Source organism: Cryptotermes secundus, unplaced genomic scaffold (assembly GCF_002891405.2).
Source record: "Cryptotermes secundus unplaced genomic scaffold, Csec_1.0 scaffold88, whole genome shotgun sequence".
Lineage (NCBI taxonomy): Eukaryota > Metazoa > Arthropoda > Insecta > Blattodea > Kalotermitidae > Cryptotermes > Cryptotermes secundus.
The window spans coordinates 1,973,091-1,981,676 of NW_019724585.1; the positions used below are offsets into that span (position 1 = coordinate 1,973,091).

At 39.8% G+C, this 8,586-nt stretch overlaps 1 long non-coding RNA gene across 1 annotated transcript; it reads left to right on the forward strand.

Moving 5' to 3' along the window:
• Positions 1–1,796: 1,796 nt before the first annotated feature.
• On the forward strand, positions 1,797–3,857 carry LOC117282148. The gene is made up of 3 exons (XR_004512781.1): positions 1,797–2,110; positions 3,571–3,667; positions 3,772–3,857. It is a non-coding gene; the product is annotated as an uncharacterized LOC117282148 (long non-coding RNA).
• Positions 3,858–8,586: the final 4,729 nt, after the last annotated feature.

Sequence of the window (8,586 nt, forward strand, 5' to 3'; positions counted from 1 at the left end):
TAGTTGATGGCCTCCCACCGCGGCGGCCTGGGTTCGATCCCGGGACTGGTCAAGTGGGATTTTTGGTGAACAAAGTGGCGCTGGGGCAGGTTTTCCCAAGTACTTCGGTTTCCCCTGCCAATATTCATTCCACCAAATTTTCCATCATCATAATCACCCGGGGCAGGCTACAATAGGCCAATCAGTGGCTGCTGTGCCGAGTGGACCTAGTTGGACTGCACCCCTCACTAAGCGAATTAAGAAAAAGAAAGAGAAATAGGAATTTCATTCACAGTTAATTTAACAGCAGGCCGCGCCATAGCTCAGGCAGGTAGTCGCTGGCTTCCCACCGCAGCGGCCCGGGTTCGATCCCGGGTCTGGTCAAGTGAGATTTGCTTCACAATCACCCTCACCTATCATCTGGGGCTGGTACAATAGGCCAGAAGTGGCCGCAGTACAAGGGACTTAGTCCCACCCCACTAGCAATAAAAAAGAAGTTAATAGCAAGAAGATTACTAACTTCTGCAACGTCATACTGCGTAGTTCTGCAAATTATACCTGACTAGACGGTGTCACAATACAGGAGATAACAGTCTTCATAGTCATCAGCACATAACCTCAAATCCGACAAGTTAATATCAGAGTAATTTTGTGGGATGCTTCCTACCATCCTGTTCAGATGCTTCTATCGCACGGTCTTTTATCTGGAAACTAAAATATTGATATGTTTCTTTTTGATTTGCGTATTCTATAGTGTCACGATTTAGGGATGCGTGATTTATTAGACGGGGTTTTAATAGGATGATTGGATTCATTGACACCTTCTACACCTTCTACCCCTGTTACAGGGATACCTTTACTCTTTACTTTATCTGTTACGTATTGACTTTTTCAAAATAACCATTTTACTTTTTGTCATTCCATAGTTAACCACTTTAACCTTAACTGTTTTATGTGTCAATGAAGCAATATATCATTTTTTCAGATAATACCTAACATTACCCCATTCACTCACTCACTCATGGAGCTGAGCCCTTCTTGAGAAGCCGCCAATTGGGCAGCTACTCAAGAACTTTCGAGCATTTTATGGAACCCGAATGTTCATTACCGTGTTCATAAGAGCCCTCCACTGGTCCCTATCCTGAGCGAGATCAATCCAACCCATAACCTCCAATTCTATAACTCTAAGGTCCCTTTTAATATTGTCCACCCACCTACATATTGGTCTTCCTAGTGGTCTCTTTCCTTCCTGCTTTCCCATCAATATCGTATATGCATTACTCCATTAACTCGAAGATATCCTCTTGTATAAACGGAAGGCAGCGACACCGCGTGACGAACCGTATGAATACAGTGTATACATATGTACGGTATATATTTACACATAACTTTACAATGACGCAATGACTTGCATATGTTCTCTTTGATTTAATGATGTAAATTTGAGAGTGAATATTAATTCAAATAAATTTCTAATAAGGCAGTTTCTTTCAAATCACGTGTCGAGTAAAGCTAGCCGGCTGACTGCATAAACAGGTGATGCTGATCTAAACATTCCGATATCTGACAAGATAAAAGACGCATTTCTACTTTACATTTGTTAAACTAGCGCGGAAAACCCAAGACAGTTCATTTCATATTCGAAAAGAATTTGTCTTTAAGGACATGGTACCTCTCTTTGTCTGCTCTGATTGGTTGCTTTATGTGAGCGTTCTCATTTTCTCGGAATCTTATTGGTTAAAGTATTGTAGTGGAGTAGGGTAAGAAACAAAAAGGAAAGGGAACTTTTGCTTCTTGTTTTGAAGTCCGACACTGAACCCAGGCTGCTGAAGTAGTGAAGTAGTGAAGTAAATGTGTGTTAGTAGTATAGCAGTACGCAGCGCTTTCAGTTCAGTCCGGTTTAGTCAGTGCCGGGGTAGCTACCTTGTGAGGTCGACTGCCTGACGACAGCACCTGAATAGTGACGTCGCGCTCTTAAAAAGGGAAAAGTTGCCCGGATCACCGGGAACAAAACCCCTTCGTGCTCTCAGTGGTCTTGGTACAGTAAAATTAGTTTGGGTCTTTACCCGGCAGAGAAGAAAAAACTTACATTTTTATATTAATTGTGTTCTACATATTCAGCATCAAAATGGTAAGTAAATAAAAAGTACTCAGTTATTTTTTTGAAATAATGACTTTCCTTACGTCTTATGAGTTTATTAATTATGTATGGTCCTCTCTCAATTAAGCGAAACGTTTGAGCATTTAAATCGTCTTCTATCCGAAAGTGTTAATTACGAAAAACACAAGCAGACGAATCTAAGGATGGTTAAGGAATGTAATAATTAATTTAAAATCTTATATATCTCGTGTATTTGCAGATGTTTCAAGAGTTTAACAAGTTTCACTGATTTTCATACTTATTGTCGATAAATATTGTGATATCCTGGATCCCATTTATCTTGAAGAAATTTAACTATGTTACGGTTTTAGCAGGAAGGTCAGAAAATTTCGTATCCTTAATTCCACATGCACTGTAACAAGAGCCGGAGTCAGTGAAGGTGGAGCCGAATATAATATTGATTTTTTAAGTTTTATTAAAATTTGTTCTTTGCTTGTTTAAGAAGTATGGGGGAGTGGAGATATAGCTCCATGCATTATAACCTCGGTAGCAGATAGAGGTGATTTGATAGTTTCATGGCCTGGTCGCATTAACTGTGGAAAAAGAACGTCGATAGCCATTGGAGTGAATGTTAAATGGGCCTCAGAACTGGCCTAGATACTGTTAAGAAGGGAGAAACTGCCCTCAGGAAACAAATTCCGATCGTCCAGCCTTTAGCCATTGGCTGACTGACCTAACTTGCCTCACGTGTGGTTGAAATAAAATTTCGTTACACGAAAGACGTAATGTAGTGATATTACACTTTGCTTCCCTTCGAGAGAGATGGAGTGAGGAAGAGGGGGTGGGGGTGGGGTAGAGGGAGTTTCTGTTTCATTGTATTGACTCAAATGTAGTTTTAATAATTTTTATCAAATTGAGATTGATGATGCAGAAATTAAACCCATGTTGAATATAAATAAAATACGTGATGAAGCTACGATTGTTTTCAAATGAGTTTAAAAATAGATTCTGGAGACCATGATTATACCTGGGGAAACACGACAAAGAGATGTTGACCTACTCAGGCCCAGATGTCGAGCTTCTCTACAGACGTGGGATTAATGAAGAGTCGTATGCAACTGTGATGTGCTTCAAAGCAAATACCAAACAGAATCCAGTGAATCATTCTCGATTTTGTGTAATAAACTTATCCATGACCCATTTTACTCTTTTCGCTTGTCCCAACGGATTTCCACATTTTTAATGGCTGTTTTGTTCTATTTTATTATGAGATCACGCGCCTATTTCATGCCCAAATTTTTCCTAGATTACGCGGCTACAGATGGGAAGGTGTTCCCGATCTGATTGGGCCAATATATCGCTATCCAAAACGTGTTGCTTCTGAGCTGAAGAGTGTAACAGGGAATGATATATATATATATATGCTTAACTTAGTGATCGTGGTATCTACAACGCAACTACTACATCTTTAGTCTAATATTATATTTCAGCATCCCGCTGCACGATGCATTATCTTTATTATTAGAGTACACGTCAATAATGCAACAATATTTGACACATACACGAGAAAATACGACACACAAAAACGTAAGTACACAGAATTGCAACATTTGATATATGAAAACAACACGATAAAAATTATGAAAATATTTATACTAGTCATACTAATAAACATTATATGTACATTGCAGTACCAATAGCCGCAAAAGCGTGCAACGACTGGTCATGAGATTGAACTAAACGTTGATGTGCATGAAAGGAGCACGGTGAACAAGTGCAGTGCAGTACAGTACAGTGGTATCCCCAAAGAGAAAAATCACTTGATGATGGCACATATGAGGCCGAAACATGCCGTAAAAACTAGAAAAATATATGTAAATCTACAAACATTTCAGAAATTTTAATAATCACTTTTAATGTATAAAATATACTTTCAGTGTCCTATTGACATTTTAATGATTTTAACATCATAAAGTACTAAAATACATATTTAGTGAGAGAGAGAGAAGAAAATATTATTGCATTATTGAAGTGCACTCTAATAATAAGGATTATATTTAATAATTTTAAAACTACGTTTACTTTTACTTTAGTAGCGCTTATGAGTCAAAGGTATTTCTATTATATGTCGAGTTAAAGTTGTAGTGCAGTATTCGTTGATTGGAAGGATAATACATGCAGCAAGGATTGACGTAAAGGAGATACAATCTTGAGTCTCGCATTTCATGAGAAAAGTGGGATGGTTGAAAGTCTTAGCCAGCTGGATCTTGAGTCGTTTAAATTTTCTAAAACTGGAATATATACCAGCTCCATACTGGTTATGTAAATAAAAGTTTATGATGATGGTACATCAGTACAAACATTATGTTTCTGGGCATTATGAATCCGTCCACATATCTCTGCTGGACCTTCCGATCAGCCAACCCAGCTTGGACATCTCTCCTATCTGGACTCCCATTATCACAGCAGAAAAAAAAATACTCCGTCAAGTGTAGATTGAATGGGAAAATTTGTTTTTCTTGTGTTGGTCCCATAAGGAGCATTTTTTCTCTCCAGTGATGATTTCTATCGTGATAGTCCTCTGGTGCTAGGCCTCATAGTTGTAAAGTTTTTAATAATTTAATGTTATGTTAGCTCTCGCAGATGGTTGGTGCTGTGCTTGGCTTGTAGACCGCATCTTGCTGCTAGTAGAGGTGTTCGTGGATGGGAACTAGCTCTATAGTTCGGGCCCAACTGAGTACGTTTTACCTGAAGACGGAAGCGGAATCCATTCTACGAAACGTCTTGTAAAAATAAACAGGACGGTGCGTTTAGATAAAGATAGGACGGTGGACAATGTCCAGAAAATAATATTTGTAAATACAATATATTTTAACTAATGTATTCTAAATTAGCTAAGTCAGTAAAACTGCCGGCTACAAGTTGGACGATAAGATTTTGACTTCCCGACAGGAATGTATCCCTCCGCCAGTCGTTCAGGACAACCAGCGGTCCGCCCAGCTGCGGTGAAGGGATATCGGAGGTCTTTTCTATTCAGGGATAAGGCCAGAGGGTGAAACTCCTCACTCACCTTTACCTACCGCAGAGGTTAAAAATGTTTCCAACTAAGTGGGTAGCACTCCTGCTCCATACTCAGAAAACTGTGGGTTCAAATCTTGGTCCAGAAATCGTCTATCCTGATTGAGGTTCTTTATAGGTTTCTCTAGTACCTCCAAGCGAATACCTGGATAGTGCCTCAAATTGATGAAGTACCGCTTCCTTCTAGATCCTCTGTAATTTATTATTTATGTAATTTACGTTATTGAAAGCACTGTTGAACAAACCAAGAACAGACAGAAATGTGTAGTTCGGCATTCCTTCATGTCTTCATGGAGTGATATTACGATACAAACAAAACTTTGCTTTCTTTGTTTTATTAGCTGAAGACGAAACAAAAGAAGTCGCAAGAGTCAGCATCCTTAAATTCTGAACCCGGGTATCAGTAGGAACTATCATATTCTCTTCTGCCTTGACGGATTGGGCTCACTGGTCTGTTCCCATCCAGAATTAATTATGACATTATGAATCTTATAAGCATTGGTAGGATTCCTTGCATGGAGGATCAGCCATTCTCGAGGACGCTACCCACACAGGGCAACGTGAAAAGAGAATAAACGCAGAAAGACATTCATGCCTCGAGTAGGATTCGAACCTACGGTCTCAGTGTTTAAGCTGGTAAAGATAACTGTTGCTTTAGATCGCTCGGATACTGAGATCAGCCACTACGGCCACTGTTTGGTCTATTGTACCAGCCCCTGATGATAGTTGATGAACCGGTGGAATGCGAATTGGCAGGGAAAACCGCAGTACTCGGAGAAAACCTACCCCAGTGTTAGTTTGACACCACAAATCCAACTTTGCCTGACCCGGGCTCGAACCCGGGCTCGAACCCGGGCTCGAACCCGGGCCTCCGGGGTGGGAAGCCAGCGGATAACCACCTGAGCTATGGCGCGGCAACAGCCAAGACTATCTGAAAGTATTAAAATTTATATGTACATGGATCAGCTATTTCAGATGGCTTCGTCCATTGTGTAATATGGAAATATTTTAAACTGGTGGTTCTTTAACATCAGTTAAACGAGTCAAATGGAACGGTGGCAGTAAATTGGGAACTGGAAACCAAGTGGAACAACGTGAGCGTGACCCTGTTTAAGGTAATGTCCCAGAAGTCTCCTAGACGAACTAACAAATATAAGAGAAACACTGAAGTGGTTACAGGCCGCATTGGAACTCAGGGTCTTTCGACTACGAAGCAGGAAGCTGGCCATTGAGCCGTGACGCTTCGGTATGATACATTTATGGCAATCATGTACACAAATATTTCTATAGTTTTCCTTTCATTTTACTACCGTAACGTAAATAACCAGAACAGAAGAATATATTCGTTGGGAAATTGTATATGCAAATTGTTTTACAGTCTGTCGTTAATATATGCAGAACTGGTCATCATTTTATTCATTTACCTGAAATATACGTAGTTAGGAAGGAGGCCGCAAGAAGCGCATACAGAACTGTGCTGGGTTATAACACTTGCTGGAGAGCTGAAGACATGGAAGGAGGCCATGTCATTAAGATTTATCCCGGGAAGACAAGTTATGAGGTTGAGAGGTTGAAAGAACTGACGCGTCGTTACGCTTAAAATGTTTTTTTTTTCTGGCCACCAGTACACAGAGCAGACAGGAAGAAGTGGGGAGAGAGAGAGAGAGAGAGAGAGAGAGAGAGATTTTCTTAGAGCTCAAAATAAAATTGTACGTCTGATATTTCGAAATTCTTCCCGTTAGCACGATTTCTCTAGTTATTTGTAGATTCTTTAGCGGACCTCCTCTGTGGTCTAGTGGTCAGAGTTCCTGCTTACAGATCCAGAGGTCCCGGGTTCGATTCCCTATGCTACCAGATTTTCTGAGATAATTTCTGAGAGTAACTGAGGGGCTATTTCAAAGAAATAGCGCCTCTGGGCTATAAAACCGACTTTAACGGCCGTGGGGAACCGTTGCCTTGACCACGTGACACCCTCTATCCTCAAAATTTGGCACTAACTTCGCCGACAAGCGGCGGTCGCTGGGACGGTATAGTTCGCTTGCGGACTACAGGCCACGGAGTTTTTTAACGACGATCTCAATAACTCGGGCTATATAGCGTTCACTGATTTGGTGATAGCTAATGATGAATTGGAAGGGATGTTGAAGGAAGCGATCATGACCGATTTTTAAGGCGCTAGCTTGACGAGAACCACGAAAAACTTGTCACGATAGTCGAGGGCCGAGATTCGAACCGAGCACCTTTCGAATGCAAGGCAGCAGTGTCACCGCTTTAGCTAACTTGCTTGCTCAGTTACATAATATTCACCGCGAGCAAATGGGTAAGTGGGCTGTGATATATAATCACCTTTGTGACATTCCTGCTCTCAATGAAATTTTCGCCACATGACAGTAATAAACCGTGTGCATGAAATGGAGCATGCGCAGAAATAACTGTTATGAAGATAAATTTGGTGCCATAAGATAAAGTCTCAACTATTTCGAATTCTTCTGCTCGCAGTATCACTGACAATTAAGAAATATGAAAAGGAGAAATTGTTTGAATGAAAGCCTGGAGCACGCCATGTTATGTAAGTCAGTGCCCAGCGTGAGGCTTTCCCTTTACAGACAAGCACACGTATCTATTCGCCGTGCGTAAAGCAACATGGTGGCATCCACGCACACTTCCGCGTAATCAGACGCGCTACACTGATTTTGGTGGAAAAGTTTCATTTTAGCCACGGATTTATATACAAGGTGTCATGGACAGTCTCTCATGAAATCACTGGTCACAAGCCGGACTGACGATCCAGACCAAGGGTTCAAAATTAAGTCTCTTAGAGCCAAGAACATAAATGTGTTTGAAAACAAGTTGCTAAGGAAAAGAATTGAAGCTAAGGTGAATAAATTAACCCTGTGTACCTTCCTACAAGTTTATTTCTACAGATTTAGCCACTACAATATATCTAGGTCACAAAACCACAGCCAACAGGCCGGTGGGCACATAAGATTATAAGAAATCGCAGAAATGCAAAGGAATTTAATTTTGTAGGTGTTACGTTCAAATACTTTTTAGGTGTATACCATCTTGAACTGTATAAAATTGAATATAAAGGGGATTATACGTCAAGATAAATATTTTACCGCAAATACATAAAACATGCATTACAAATATTGAAAATAACAAATAATACTCTGCATGTATTAGCGCCAAATTATAATTGTAGAAGCATTCCAGCCGTTATAGGTAGGTAGACAGACAGATTTCCATTTATATATTTTCAGGGTACAAATCGTCCCGACATTTATCGATATTTAGCATTTATATATATACATATATTATATATTTATATTTTATATTTATATATATAATATATTATTATATATAAATATATATATTTATATATATATATACTTGTGTGTGTGTATATATATATGTGTGTGTAGTCA